The sequence below is a fragment of the Schistocerca gregaria genome, chromosome 8 (genome assembly GCF_023897955.1).
Source record: "Schistocerca gregaria isolate iqSchGreg1 chromosome 8, iqSchGreg1.2, whole genome shotgun sequence".
NCBI lineage: Eukaryota > Metazoa > Arthropoda > Insecta > Orthoptera > Acrididae > Schistocerca > Schistocerca gregaria.
In genome coordinates, this window is record NC_064927.1 from 506961682 (window position 1) to 506978239 (window position 16558).

Consider the following 16558-nt stretch of genomic DNA (forward strand, 5'->3'; position numbering starts at 1 on the left):
CCTTGCCATTGCCAGTCTACATTTTATATCCTCCCTACTTCGACCATCATCAGTTATTTTACTTCCTAAATAGCAAAACTCCTTTACTACTTTAAGTGTCTCATTTCCTAATATAATTCCCTCAGCATCACCCGATTTAATTTGACTACATTCCATTATCCTCGTTTTGCTTTTGTTGATGTTCATCTTATATCCTCCTTTCAAGACACTGTCCAATCCGTTCAACTGCTCTTCCAAGTCCTTTGCTGTGTCTGACAGAATTACGATGTCATCGGCGAACCTCAAAGTTTTTACTTCGTCTCCATGAATTTTAATACCTACTCCAAATTTTTCTTTTGTTTCCTTTACTGCTTGCTCAATATACAGATTGAATAACATCGGGGAGAGGCTACAACCCTGTCTCACTCCTTTCCCAACCACTGCATCCCTTTCATGCCCCTCGACTCTTATGACTGCCATCTGGTTTCTGTACAAATTGTAAATGGCCTTTCGCTCCCTGTATTTTACCCCTGCCACCTTCAGAATTTGAAAAAAAATATTCAAGTCAACATTGTCAAAAGCTTTCTCTAAGTCTACAAATGCTAGAAACGTAGGTTTGCCTTTTCTTAATCTTTCTTCTAAGATAAGTCGTAACGTCAGTATTGCCTCACGTGTTCCAACATTTCGACGGAATCCAAACTGATCCTCCCCGAGGTCCGCATCTACCAGTTTTTCCATTCGTCTGTAAAGAATTCGCGTTAGTATTTTGCAGCTGTGACTTATGAAACTGATAGTTCGGTAATTTTCACATCTGTCAGCACCTGCTTTCTTTGGGATTGGAATTATTATATTCTTCTTGAAGTCTGAGGGTATTTCGCCTGTCTCATACATCTTGCTCACCAGCTGGTAGAGTTTTGTCAGGACTGGCTCTCCCAAGGCCGTCAGTAGTTCTAATGGAATGTTGTCTACTCCGGGGGCCTTGTTTCGACTCAGGTCTTTCAGTGCTCTGTCAAACTCTTCACGCAGTATCTTACCTCCCATTTCGTCTTCATCTACATCCTCTTCCATTTCCATAATACTGTCCTCAAGTACATTGCCCTTGTATAGGCCCTCTATATACTCCTTCCACCTTTCTGCCTTCCCTTCTTTGCTTAGAACTGGGTTACCATCTGAGCTCTTGATATTCATACACGTGGTTCTCTTCTCTCCAAAGGTCTCTTTAATTTTCCTGTAGGCAGTATCTATCTTACCCCTAGTGAGATAAGCTTCTACATCCTTACATTTGTCCTCTAGCCATCCCTGTTTAGCCATTTAGCACTTCCTGTCGATATCATTTTTGAGACGTTTGTATTCCTTTTTGCCTGCTTCATTTACTGCATTTTTATATTTTCTCCTTTCATCAATTAAATTCAATATTTCTTCTGTTACCCAAGGATTTCTAGCAGCCCTCGTCTTTTTACCTACTTTATCCTCTGCTGCCTTCACTACTTCATCCCTCAGAGCTACCCATTCTTCTTCTACTGTATTTCTTTCCCCCATTGCTGTCAATTGTTCCCTTATGCTCTCCCTGAAACTCTGTACAACCTCTGGTTCTTTCAGTTTACCCAGGTCCCATCTCCTTAATTTCCCACATTTTTGCAGTTTCTTCAGTTTTAATCTACAGTTCATAACCAATAGATTGTGGTCAGAGTCCACATCTGCCCCTGGAAACGTCTTAGAATTTAAAACCTGGTTCCTAAATCTCTGTCTTGCCATTATATAATCTATCTGATACCTTTTAGTATCTTCAAGGTTCTTCCATGTATACAACCTTCTTAAACCAAGTGTTAGCTATGATTCAGTTGTGCTCTTTGCAAAATTCTACCAGACGGCTTCCTCTTTCATTTCTTAGCCCCAATCCATAATCACCTACTATATTTCCTTCTCTCCCTTTTCCTACTGACGAATTCCAGTCAACCATGAGTATTAAATTTTCGTCTCCCTTCACTACCTGAATAATTTCTTTTATTTCATCGTACATTTCTTCAATTTCTTCGTCATCTGCAGAGCTAGTTGGCATATAAACTTGTACTACTGTAGTAGGTGTGGGCTTCGTATCTATATTGGCCACAATAATGCGTTCACTATGCTGTTTGTAGTAGCTTACCCGCATTCCTATTTTCCTATTCATTATTAAACCTACTCCTGCATTACCCCTATTTGATTTTGTGTTTATAACCCTGTAGTCACCTGACCAGACGTCTTGTTCCTCCTGCCACCGAACTTCACTAATTCCTACTAGATCTAACTTTAACCTATCCATTTCCCTTTTTAAATTTTCTAACCTACCTGCCCGATTAAGGGATCTGACATTCCACGCTCCGATCCGTAGAACGCCAGTTTTCTTTCTCCTGATAACGACGTCCTCCTGAGTAGTCCCCGCCCGGAGATCCGAATGGGGGACTATTTTACCCTCGGAATATTTTACCCAAGAGGACGCCATCATCATTTAATCATACAGTAAAGCTGCATGTCCTCGGGAAAAATTACGGCTGTAGTTTCCCCTTGCTTTCAGCTGTTCGCAGTACCAGCACAGCAAGGCCGTTTTGGTTAATGTTGCAAGGCCAGATCAGTCAATGATCCAGACTGTTGCCCCTGCAACTACCGAAAAGGCTGCTGCCCGTCTTCAGGAACCACACGTTTGTCTGGCCTCTCAACAGATACCCCTCCGTTGTGGTTGCACCTACGGTACGGCCATCTGTATCGCTGAAGCACGCAAGCCTCCCCACCAACGGCAAGGTCCATGGTTCATGGGGGGGGGCTGACGTAACTATAGAGAAGTACTTTGGGCCCAGAGATTTCCGTTGTATCTCTTTATCTTCCCCCCCCCCCCCCCCCCCCCACTGCTTTAACAGTAATAGAGCCTTTTCATGAAGTGATTGTTCCTTACACTTTCTATGCACGTGTTGTTGCTTCTGCTTCTTCTACTACTCTCTTAGCACTAAAATATTGCTTATAGCCAATTCATACAGTTTGTTAGCTTCCAGGTCAATTAAAATAGCGACATTCCTTGTTTCATTTCCTGTACCTTCTGTAATCTAAATCTGATACTCTATCTTTACCCCACATTCAAACAATCTCGTAATCTGTCAGGACCGTTAAATATCTAAAGACGTCCATCTGAAGCTATGCTCTGTTTTTGTGCTTTTTGCTGGAATATCTTGTATGTAGTTTCGTTAGTTTCCAATTTATGATTATAGTTCGATATTAAAGCTGAAGACAATGATTGGAAGGACAATAAAAGAAGTAAACTGAAAAATTAAAAATATAAATTTTCTTCCGTAGATTAAATAGGATTTCATATCCACCATGCAGACGTTGGAAAGGAAAATTTATGAAGTGTAAATTTCGCTTCTGGCAGTGAGACTTTGACTTTTGGTGTGAAAACTATAGAACACCTTAGGATTATTCAGAGAGCAATGACGCCAGGTATGTCGTGAAGTACAAGGGCAACAGGAAAACAAACAAGTGGATCAAAAAACACACTAGAGTGGAAGAAGTAATTATGATGGACATGGTTGGGACATACACATTGCCTGGCAAAAAAAGTGTAACACCTAGTAGTGGAGGAGGAAACTAAATAAAACTCCGCAGAATGAGAAGGTATGTCATGTTATTGCAGTTACTACAAAAACGAGTCAAATTTACAAAGAACTTGGTAGCATTAGCCAACTTATTCGTACGTAGCACCTCTTCTGGCGTGGGTGTATGAACCGATTGAGTTGTGAAAGGTGTCATACAAATGTTGTATCCTCTCCTGCGGCAAGCTGGCCCACAACTGCTGTAACTGGTCTTTTACATCATGCATGCTGGCAATGGGGCAGAGTTGGTATTCCAGCTGGTCCCACAGGCGTCATGTCGGGGACACATCTTGGCATTTTGCTGGCCACAGTTGCACATGCGCAACATCACTCAGGCAGTTCACAGACACGTTCTGTGTGTGGATGAACATTAGTCTATTGAAAAATGGCAGCGCGATATTGTCACGTGACAGGCATCATACGAGGAGGTAACACATGAAGTAGCAGGATTTTCGTGGCGTACCGTTGGGCCTTGAGAGTTCCATCGATCACTGCCACCCGTGACATGAAGTCATACATGCTGGCACACTACTGTGCCTCTGCCAGATCGCCGATATACTCGCCGATGAAGGTCATTTGGGGTGGTGCAGAACCACGGTTGGGGCAAGTGGTTCCCGTGAGATCACCGAAGTTAAGCGCTGTCGGGCGTGGCCGGCGCTTGGATGGGTGACCATCGAGCTGCCATGCGCTGTTGCCATTGTTCGGGGAGCACTCAGCCTCGTGATGCCAATTAAAGAGCTACTCGACCGAATAGTAGCGGTTCCGGTCAAAGAAAACCATCATAACGACCGGGAGAGCGGTGTGCTGACCACACGCACCTCCCATCGGCATCCTTCACTGAGTATGACACGGCGGTCGGATGGTCCCGATGGGCTACTCGTGGCCTGAAGACGAAGTGCCTGCCTTGCCTGCCTGCCCAGAACTACGGTTGATCGCTGGTCATGATGTGACACCGTTCATCTCCATTCTATGCATGCCTGTCACAGCACCACTCCAGGCGCAGCTGTTTGTGCTATGTTAACGGCAGCCTACTCGTGGGAGGGTAATTCCCTACTTCTGGTGCTGCTAGTCTCTGACCAACGGCGAAGGATAGCACAGAATGCTGCAGGGAGTCCATTACTTGCTTTTGGACTGCAGGCACATATATAAAGGGGTTACGGTGTGCTCCGTGCACAGCAGGACGAATCTCCCTGGTTGTGGTCGGAAATGGTCGGCCGGTAGCTTGGCGCCGGGTATGGCTGCCCCTCAAGTTCCCGCGCACCCAGCCGTCGGGCCGCTGCCTCGTGTGGCTGCCGCGCAAATCCGGATATTGCGCGATTTTAGCAGACTGGAGACCCATAACGGGGCCGGCCCCTTTCAGTCTGTCAGGTGCTGATAACGCCAGCTCACAGGAGTACACGGCTGGCGTTCTGTGATCCCTCAGCATCTGACACTTCTCACGGTCCCTATATCCTACCAGACCTGGTAGTAACACCTGTGACGGGGAGTTGCAACTGTTAATCATTTACATACCCGCCGATAAGGTTTACGTGTGAGAAGTTAGACTGATATCCGACCATATCATCTGGGTGCTTCACTTCTTTTTCCAGGCATCGTAGACGAGGGCAGTTCTTTGCCGGAGTCGAAGAGATAAGAAAAGACGGAGACGGGGGTCTAGGTGGGTAGATGACGTTAGGAAACATTCAGGAGAAATTTGTACGCATATAGCTGAAGATGGTAATGCGTGGAAAATCTGAGGAGTTATTAATCCAGCAGTGGATGTAGAGTGGATAGTGATGTTGGTGATAGACGAAAACGAGTGGCACGGAGGTGAAGGCAGAGGACTCCAGTTCGAAAGTAGTGTGAATCCCATGTTTGCTAGCCTCTCAGATTCAGTTTTCCGCTGTTTCCATAAATCTGCTAGGGACACGTGAGTTAGTGTTAGCATACAGGACACTGTATTGGTGACACCTGTTAAAAGAGCACACCGGTCGCGTTAGAGCACTCTATCTGTTGTACAAATGTGATCCTCCACCGATGTCATAAGTCTGGATAGGTGTGTGTGTGTGTGTGTGTGTGTGTGTGTGTGTGTGTGTGTGTGTGTGTGTGTGTGTGTGTTGGTTGGTTGCTGTTTCGACGCGGGTTGTTCGACGTGTCTACAAAGAACGGCGAAGTCGACAACACGGCCTTACAATAGTGGTCGTAAAAAGAGCCTAACTGACAGGGATCGGAGAGCAGTGTCACCATTTGTCGATAACGGTTTCAAATTTGAGAGAAAGTGCTGCTAGTATTGAAAGTAGGATCATCTCGACCAGTTTCCGAGCGAGCATAGTAATGGGAACTGCATGCAATGGCTTCTGTCCCAAACTATGCGACAGTATCTTTATAGGGCAACCTCATGTATATGTGCTCTCGTCGGCGAGCAAAATGCGCCAGCTATACATGATGACCGTGTCTCGATACGAACGCATTCCCTAAGACAAGGGCCTCTACATTGTAACAACAGTAACAGTGGGATTGCAAACTTGTTAAGAAGTCGATGAGGATTCCTTATGTGACGAGGCAGAAGCAACTGTCAATGTATAGAGAATTTAACTATGCATCTGTTACGGTAAAGTATTTCAGACACACTTCATCTACCCCTTGATATTTTATGTCATCGCTTACTTCGCGTGTGTAAGATACCCCAGTAATACGTGTTATGTCGGGTAAGGAAATTTATTGTCCTGCGTCCATTTGCATTTACCCAGCAAGCTCTCCTAGTTAGTCAGAAACAAGATCTGTATTTTAAAAGGAATCAGAGTGGATGAGAGAGGCCGAATGGGGGAGCGGATGAGAGGGAGGAGGAGAAGTGGTCGGTGGTAGGGAGCGACCGGGGAGGGGTAGGGCCCTCTAACAGCAGAGTGCTTTCCTGCGCGGCTCCGGACGCTATCGTGTGACCTCTCCGACCCTTGACCTTTGGTCGCTTCCCAGGGCTCGCGTGTGTCTGAGTCTCTGGAATAAAACGGCCCGCTGATGTGTCTTCCATCTTCCGTGATTCGGTGTCCTCACTCAAATCTGCAGCGCATCTGTTCTCAGCAGTTTCACGCGACACTGCGGAGTATATCTGTACACAACCGCTCAGTATCAAGGTGGTTTGTTGTCTGTCGTTTCTTTTAACAACTGCCATCTACCGGCTAGTGGTACCAAATGTAATGGTCTCCAGTGAACGGCTTACTGAAACATGAACAACAGTGGAGCTCAGTGACTAAATGGGTTAAGTGTCTCATAACATCCTGAAAGGTTTGAGTTTCAATCTGCAGTCGGTGGCAGGTGTTCTTTTCTTGTGCGTATCGTTTCTTTTACTTCTAGCAGTGATTATAGTTTTTGAGAAAATGGCAGGTAGCAACGTAGTTGTCAGTCCACGTCAAGGTGTGGCTGTCCTTGCAGCTGGCCGGTTGCCGTACGGCCCCACAACCCGGAGTGACGGTCTGGGGCGCCATTTCTTCTCGCAGCACGACCCCTGTGGTCATAACCCGCGTCACGCCTTACTACAGCTCAGCGGTACGTCGACGTCTTCCACGCCTCGTTTCGTTGCCTTTCATGGCGAGCCATCCTGGCCTTACATTACAGCAAGATAGTGCAGTTGCCTTCGTGCTTGCCAAACCATACCTCAGCCAGCAAGGTCTCTATATCTCTCCCTACCTGAGAACGCTTGGAGGATTATGGACAAGACCCTGAAACCAGCTAGGGAATCTGACCATCTACTGCGCCAGTTAGACAGAATTTGGTACGATATCCAAGCATTTACTTATCTGTACATTCATATCATATCTACGGATTTCTGCCGTATTCGTTTAATTTCTTCGGGTGCGTCGTTTTCTGATTGTATTTATTGTACAGGCCCAAAGGAAATTTAAGATCTCACTTGTTATTAAAATACCCTTCAGCGTCCAAATGGTGCTTCTTAGTGCACTTTCAGATGGTATGTTATTTTTTATTTATTTATTTATTTATTGCCAAATTATTGATCTGTTACGTGATGTTTAAAACAGGTCGCACATCTTACAATTTTCGTTTTTCATCTTTTTACTGTTTCCTTTCCTTTTGTTTTATCTACAACATTTACAAAAAAATGATACTTTTCAAAATAACAATAATTTAAGGTTGAAATATAAATAAAATTTTATTGTTTTTTAAGAAGAATATAAAAAGAAGATAGAATAGATGAGAGATTTGTTAGAACCATCACCGAGTGTGACTGACGGTGAATACCTCGGAATGGTTTCTTCGAGCCGTTCACCGCCAGACACACACACACACACACACACACACACACACACACACACACACACACACACACACACACGCACGGTTATTAGTAGACAAATAACGTTGCTTTTCCTATTTGTTACTAATCCTATGTATTAACTACTTTAGGTGCCCATCCATGTGCAGCATTTGGTGTTTTCTTGGCTAGATTGCCAGCAATTCGCAATTCGCTCATTCACTGTCACATCTCGGCTTCCTCCTCCTTGTCACTGTTTTCGCTGTCACCGTGGGTATCGCTGTCCATCCTCTGGAGATTGTTGTTACACTGCACACAGGCATGTCTGTGATGTCGTGTCGCATATACTCTTCATGTGTTGTTTTTGAAATACTTTTTTCAGTGCGTTTAATTATGCTCATTGTTCTTCGTCTCTTATTGCTATGTATATATCTATGTCTGTATCTGTGTAATCTAAGTGTAGTGTATGCTTATTGTTCGCATACTGCCCGCAGAAAAAGACAGTGTGTTCTGGGGAACCTTCTTCCCCGCATGTGCCTGTAGGTGCCTGCCTCACGCGGTTTAAGTACGTGGGATAAGGTCCGTGTCCGGTAAGAAATGTACCATACCGCGGCTGGGATCGATATGTCTCATTCTCAACCGCTCCCTTATGTCAGGGAGGAAGTCGTGCAGTCTACGTCCCGTATCACTTACGTGGTATGTTATCTCGTAATTTAAACTTTACTTTTCTCGTTGTTCACAAAAGTTCGCATGCTATGTAACTGCCATTTAGGACTGAGTTCTGCGTAGCCGCAAGACGTTATGGACGAAAGTGCAAATCTTCAGTTTTTAATATTGTTAGCTAACAGTTGCCTGATCATTGTATTGATGGCAAGAGAAACTTACAAATTACGGTCAAAATGTAACGCACCACGCACTATACCAAGATTAGAAATAAAATATTTATAGTTAAAACTAACCCCCCCCCCCCCCCTCCCATGAACCATGGACCTTGCCGTTGGTGCGGAGGCTTGCGTGCCTCAGCGATACAGATGGCCGTACCGTAGGTGCAACCACAACGGAGGGGTATCTGTTGAGAGGCCAGACAAACGTGTGGTTCCTGAAGAGGGGCAGCAGCCTTTTCAGTAGTTGCAAGGGCAACAGTCTGGATCATTGACTGATCTGGCCTTGTAACATTAACCAAAACGGGCTTGCTGTGCTGGTACTGCGAACGGCTGAAAGCAAGGGGAAACTACAGCCGTAATTTTTCCCGAGGGCATGCAGCTTTACTGTATGATTAAATGATGATGATGTCCTCTTGGGTAAAATATTCCGGATATAAAATAGTCCCCCATTCGGATCTCCGGGCGGGGACTACTCAGGAGGACGTCGTTATCAGGAGAAAGAAAACTGGCGTTCTACGGATCGGAGCGTGGAATGTCAGATCCCTTAATCGGGCAGGTAGGTTAGAAAATTTAAAAAGGGAAATGGATAGGTTAAAGTTAGATATAGTGGGAATTAGTGAATTTCGGTGGCAGGAGGAACAAGACTTTTGGTCAGGTGACTACAGGGTTATAAATACAAAGTCAAATATGGGTAATGCAGGAGTAGGTTTAATAATGAATAAAAAAATAGGAGTGCGGGTAAGCTGCTACAAACAACATAGTGAACGCATTATTGTGGCCACGATAGACACAAAGCCAATGCCTACTACAGTAGTACAAGTTTATATGCCAACTAGCTCTGCAGATGATGAATAAATTGAAGAAATGTATGATGAGATAAAAGAAATTATTCAGGTAGTGAAGGGAGACGAAAATTTAATACTCATGGTTGACTGGAATTCGTCAGTAGGAAAAGGGAGAGAAGGAAACATAGTAGGTGATTATGGATTGGGGCTAAGAAATGAAAGAGGAAGCCGTCTGGTAGAATTTTGCACAGAGCACAACTTAATCATAGCTAACACTTGGTTTAAGAAGGTTGTATACATGGAAGAACCTTGAAGATACTAAAAGGTTTCAGATAGATTGTATAATGGTAAGACAGAGATTTAGGAATCAGGTTTTAAATTGTAAGACATTTCCAGGGGCAGATGTGGACGCTGACCACAATCTATTGGCTATGACCTGTAGATTAAAACTGAAGAAACTGCAAAAAGGTGGGAATTTAAGGAGATGGGACCTGGATAAACTGAAAGAATCAGAAGTTGTACAGAGTTACAAGGAGAGCATAAGGGAACAATTGACAGCAATGGGGGAAAGAAACACAGTAGAAGAAGAATGGGTAGCTCTGATGGATGAAGTAGTGAAGGCAGCAGAGGGTAAAGTAGGTAAAAAGACGAGGGCTGCTAGAAATCCTTGGGTAACAGAAGAAATATTGAATTTAATTGATGAAAGGAGAAAATATAAACATGCAGTAAATGAAGCAGGCAAAAAGGAATACAAACGTCTCAAAAATGAGATCGACAGGAAGTGCAAAATGGCTAAGCAGGGATGGCTAGAGGACAAATCTATGGATGTAGAGGCTTATCTTACTAGTGGTAAGATAGATACTGCCTACAGGAAAATTAAAGAGACCTTTGGAGAGAAGAGAACCACGTGTATGAATATCAAGAGCTCAGATGGCAACCCAGTTCTAAGCAAAGAAGGGAAGGCAGAAAGGTGGAAGGAGTATATAGAGGGCCTATACAAGGGCAATGTACTTGAGGACAGTATTATGGAAATGGAAGAGGATGTAGATGAAGACGAAATGGGAGGTAAGATACTGCGTGAAGAGTTTGACAGAGCACTGAAAGACCTGAGTCGAAACAAGGCCCCCGGAGTAGACAACATTCCATTAGAACTACTGACGGCCTTGGGAGAGCCAGTCATGACAAAACTCTACCAGATGGTGAGCAAAATGTATGAAACAGGCGAAATACCCTCAGACTTCAAGAAGAATATAATAATTCCAATCCCAAAGAAAGCAGGTGCTGACAGATGTGAAAATTACCGAACTATCAGTTTAATAATTCACAGCTGCAAAATACTAACGCGAATTCCTTACAGACGAGTGGAAAAACTGGTAGAAGCCGACCTAGGGGAAGATCAGTTTGGATTCCGTAGGAATGTTGGAACACGTGAGGCAATACTGACGTTACGACTTATCTTAGAAGAAAGATTAAGAAAAGGCAAACCTACGTTTCTAGCATTTGTAGACTTAGAGAAAGCTTTTGACAATGTTGACTTGAATATTTTTTTTCAAATTCTGAAGGTGGCAGGGGTAAAATACAGGGAGCGAAAGGCTATTTCCAATTTGTACAGAAACCAGGTGGCAGTTAGAAGAGTCGAGGGGCATGAAAGGGAAGCGGTGGTTGGGAAAGGAGTGAGACAGGGTTGTAGCCTATCTCCGATGTTATTCAGTTTGTATATTGAGCAAGCAGTAAAGGAAACAAAAGAAAAATTTGGAGTAGGTATTAAAATTCATGGAGACGAAGTAAAAACTTGAGGTTCGCCGATGACATTGTAATTCTGTCAGAGACGGCAAAGGACTTGGAAGAGCAGTTGAACGGAATGGACAGTGTCTTGAAAGGAGGATGTAAGATGAACATCAACAAAAGCAAAACGAGGATAATGGAATATAGTATAATTAAGCCGGGTGATGCTGAGGGAATTATATTAGGAAATGAGACACTTAAAGTAGTAAAGGAGTTTTGCTATTTAGGAAGTAAAATAACTGATGATGATCGAAGTAGAGAGGATATAAAATGTAGACTGGCAATGGCAAGGAAAGCGTTTCTGAAGAAGAGAAATTTGTTAACATCGAATGTAGATTTATGTATCAGGAAGTCGTTTCTGAAAGTATTTGTTTGGAGTGTAGCCATGTATGGAAGTGAAACATGGACGAAAAATAGTTTGGACAAGAAGAGAATAGAAGCTTTCGAAATGTGGTGCTTCAAAAGAATGCTGAAGATTACACTCCTGGAAATTGAAATAAGAACACCGTGAATTCATTGTCCCAGGAAGGGGAAACTTTATTGACACATTCCTGGGGTCAGATACATCACATGATCACACTGACAGAACCACAGGTACATAGACACAGGCAACAGAGCATGCACAATGTCGGCACTAGTACAGTGTATATCCACCTTTCGCAGCAATGCAGGCTGCTATTCTCCCATGGAGACGATCGTAGAGATGCTGCATGTAGTCCTGTGGAACGGCTTGCCATGCCATTTCCACCTGGCGCCTCAGTTGGACCAGCGTTCGTGTTGGACGTGCAGACCGCCTGAGACGACGCTTCATGCAGTTCCAAACATGCTCAATGGGGGACAGATCCGGAGATCTTGCTGGCCAGGGTAGTTGACTTACACCTTCTAGAGCACGTTGGGTGGCACGGTATACATGCGGACGTGCATTGTTCTGTTGGAACGGCAAGTTCCCTTGCCGGTCTAGGAATGGTAGAACGATGGGTTCGATGACGGTTTGGATGTACCGTGCACTATTCAGTGTCCCCTCGACGATCACCAGAGGTGTACGGCCAGTGTAGGAGATCGCTCCCCACACCATGATGCCGGGTGTTGGCCCTGTGTGCCTCGGTCGTATGCAGTCCTGATTGTGGCGCTCACCTGCACGGCGCCAAACACGCATACGACCATAATTGACACCAAGGCAGAAGCGACTCTCATCGCTGAAGACGACACGTCTCCATTCGTCCCTCCATTCATGCCTGTCGCGATACCACTGGAGGCGGGCTGCACGATGTTGGGGCGTGAGCGGAAGACGGCCTGACGGTGTGCGGGACCGTAGCCCAGTTTCATGGAGACGGTTGCGAATGGTCCTCGCCGATACCCCAGGAGCAACAGTGTCACTAATTTGCTGGGAAGTGGCGGTGCGGTCCCCTACGGCACAGCGTAGGATCCTACGGTCTTGGCGTGCATACGTGCGTCGCTGCGGTCCGGTCCCAGGTCGACGGGCACCTGCACCTTCCGCCGACCACTGGTGACAACATCGATGTACTGTGGAGACCTCACGCCCCACGTGTTGAGCAATTCGGCGGTACGTCCACCCGGCCTCCCGCATGCCCACTATACGCCCTCGCTCAAAGTCTGTCAACTGCACATACGGTTCACGTCCACGCTGTCGCGGCATGCTACCAGTGTTAAAGACTGCGATGGAGCTCCGTATGCCACGGCAAACTGGCGACACTGACGGCGGCGGTGCACAAATGCTGCGCAGCTAGCGCCATTCGACGGGCAACACCGCGGTTCCTGGTGTGTCCGCTGTGCCGTGCGTGTGATCATTGCTTGTTCAGCCCTCTCGCAGTGACCGGAGCAAGTATGGTGGGTCTGACACACCGGTGTCAATGTGTTCTTTTTTCCATTTCCAGGAGTGTAGATGGGTAGATCATATAACTAATGAGGAGTTATTGAATAGGATTGGGGAGAAGAGAAGTTGGTGGCACAACTTGACTAGAAGAAGGGATCGGTTGGTAGGACATGTTTTGAGGCATCAAGGGATCACAAATTTAGTATTGGAGGGTAGCGTGGAGGGTAAAAATCGTAGAGGGAGACCAAGAGATGAATAAATTAAACAGATTCAGCAGGATGGAGTTTGCAGTAGGTACTGGGAGATGAAGAAGCTTGCACAGGATAGAGTAGCATGGAGAGCTGCATTAAACCAGTCTCAGGACTGAAGACAACAACAACAACAACAACAACAACAACAGTTAAAACTATAGTTGTAATCAACATATCGCACACTTAATATTTGTTTCCTATTTCAGGTAATCCACCATGAATGACAAGAGTAACTGTACAACGCGATCGTGAAGTGATTGCATCCCATTCAAAGCCAGGTATAAACGAGTCACATCGATTCGCAGTAAGTTGTTCAGTCTTGTGGGGTTAGTGGATTTAGAGAATTTGGTGTGGTGACAGCAGCATCTAGGAATAGAAAGGTTCAAGCAGACATTCAACAGTCAAGGTACGATATATCCGCGACACACATTAATAAAAGCCGGCCGGCGTGGCCGAGCGGTTCTACGCGCCTCAGTCTGGAACCGCGCGACCGCTACGGTCGCAGGTTCGAATCCTGCCTCGGGCATGGATGTGTGTGATGTCCTTAGGTTAGTTAGGTTTAAGTAGTTCTAAGTTCTAGGGGACTTCAGATGTCAAGTCGCATAGTGCTCAGAGCCATTTTTTTGAAGATTAATAAAGTCATTCGAAATTATCTGTACGAGACAGATAATGGAATACATCAATAAGGCGAAAGAATTTGTGACTTGCGTTATAGAAAATTAAAAACACAGATGCAGAAAAACCTGTGTTCCACTGATCTCAGAAGGATGACGACGTCAGCCAGGAAGAACGAGTGCGGTGCTAATGTGCGAAGTTTATGTGGTGATCGTCTTGTGTGCAAAAATGACTGTTCCATTTGGGTACTGAGAGCAGAAGGTGGTCGGCAACTTGAGTCATCTGAGATTTGTGCATCGAAAGAATCACTACTTGAAAAGTGGCCTAATAAATTGCCAGTATTGTTTTGGAATCAGATTTTTTTTTTTCATCTAAGTTCTTGAGAGTAGAACAACAGTGGGGATGTAAACTGATAACGCACACCCACCTCGCTTAGCCCATAGGATCTCTGTTTCTGCGGAGCACAGAAGATACATTTGCATAAAAGTCAGTTAAGCTGCAACGAGCTTACTGTGTTTGCGAAAAGTGTCACAACGACCAATCCCAAGAATTCATCGGACAAATCTGTGTATAGTACATTTAACAATATGTATCGCGTGTCTCAAACCTTTTAGAGTCAAGTGATAGAGACCGCAGATCATACTAAACAGGGTATTTTGATATAGGGAAACAAATGGACGGAAATGAATATTCCAGGCGATACGGGGGCTAGACGCGGCGATGGGTGTGAAGCACGTTTCCGTAGACTGCCTATGTTTAGTGACAGACAGCTGCATGACGCATCCACAGCAGTGACGCTTCCTTGAAGAACAGCGCAGAGACGTCTGTAATGTGCTCACTTTGCAGTTGACCACAGAATATTTGACTGGTTGTAGAATAAGAATAATTTGTCCTTAGAGACATTTGTAAATATGTGTTTAATCTGTTACGCGGCAGGGTATATTTCACGGAAAACCGAACAACAGGTGTTATCCTAACTGCAAGAAATTTACCTCCGGGGTTAGAAACTTAACGAAAACTGGGTCATTGAATCCACAGAGAGCAACCAAACATCTCACCAAAGAATTGCTTGAGTAGACAGTGTAGCATCGGGGGCGGGGGAAGGTGGGGAATGAAGACTGTTCAATGAGCTCCCGTCAACCTGTCTCTGAAATACGCCGTTTGGAGAATTCGGTGTGCAGAGATAAACAAATTTAATTCTGAATAATTAAAAGACGGAAAACATTAAATTACTACAGCAGTGGTGTAACTCTCTGGCTGAGTAAATCCGTGTGCCACACTGGAACTCCAACCAAGTAAGAATCCTGTAGAATGTGGTTCAGCCATTTTGCGGAAATACTTTCTTCCAGGAGTGCTAGGCACGCAAAGTATGCACGATGACTTCCGTGGCGTTTGGAAGGTAGGGGACAGCTACTGGCAGAAGAAAAGCTCTGAAGGAGGATGCTGAGCCGTGCCTAGACAGCTCAGGCGGTAGAGGGCTTCCCAGTGAAAGCCAAAGATCGGCCCGGCACACGGTTATAATCTGGCAGGGAGTTTGATACCAGCGCGCACACACCACGGCACAGTAAAAAAGCGTTCTTAAAATGCAGTAGTTATATTGCGGAACAAAATTCATTGTCATTCTCTGTGTGTTTGTTTGAAACCGCTTGCATGACGGTTAGTTGGCCTCAGTTTAAAAACGGGCAATATTTTCTAAAGCTGTATAGTTCAGTAGACTTAAGTAGTAAACAACTTATAAAATCTCGTTGCCGATATTTGAACCGATGACCAACGAGCCTCTTTGCTGGATTCCGAGAGCTAAGAAAAGACAAAGGGAACGAGATAATAGAAGGCTGATAGATGACTTCACACACTATGTTGGAACAGTTGTAATGTTGTAATGCATGAAAACCTCCAGAGGAGGCGTGTATCTGGTAGCAGCAAACAGTTGACCGTGTTTTCTAAACAAACTGCTTGTGCCAAACACTTAGAACTGTGAAGACAGCGATGTTCAGAGTCCCCTACACCTGAATTCTTTTTCAGACTTCCAAAGGCTAGTTTTTCAGGAGCAAACCCTCCGTGTAAGAGTTTTCTTCGGTCTCAGATAAGTAAGGAAGGTTGGTATGGGGGTTACCAGCTCTTTTATGCAAACATACATCAACGTAAAAAGTTTTTCACGCCATGTCCTAAGATAAATAAACTAACAAATTATTGGAATTATTTTTAAGTAAGACAGGTCATAAAATATGGACCATTATTAGTATATCAAACATGTTGACATATTTTAACCTTTTCAATCGTCTACTATGACCTTTGCTGGCACAAATACAGTATTTGTGACTACTGTACACTGATGACCCTTTACAGTGGATGGCGTCGACGACGACGACGACGACTTCATTCAAACGGCAGAAGACGCATTTAATCTAGGTGTGTTATCCTCGATGCTACACGCCGTTTCTGTCAGGATTACCACACTTGGGGTGAAGTAATGACCAGATTAGATTCACGGCAAATACGAACACATGCAGGCGACGGTTGGGCATGATGCAGTTACCGTTCGTATCTCGGTGGTCATAC

General features: G+C 44.8%; 1 protein-coding gene across 1 annotated transcript in view; it reads right to left on the bottom strand.

Annotated features, from left to right (window-relative positions):
• The window catches only part of LOC126283971 (glucose dehydrogenase [FAD, quinone]-like), a 153806-nt gene that overhangs the window by 87285 nt on the left and 49963 nt on the right, over positions 1 to 16558 (bottom strand). The gene's annotated exons all lie outside the window — the stretch shown is intronic.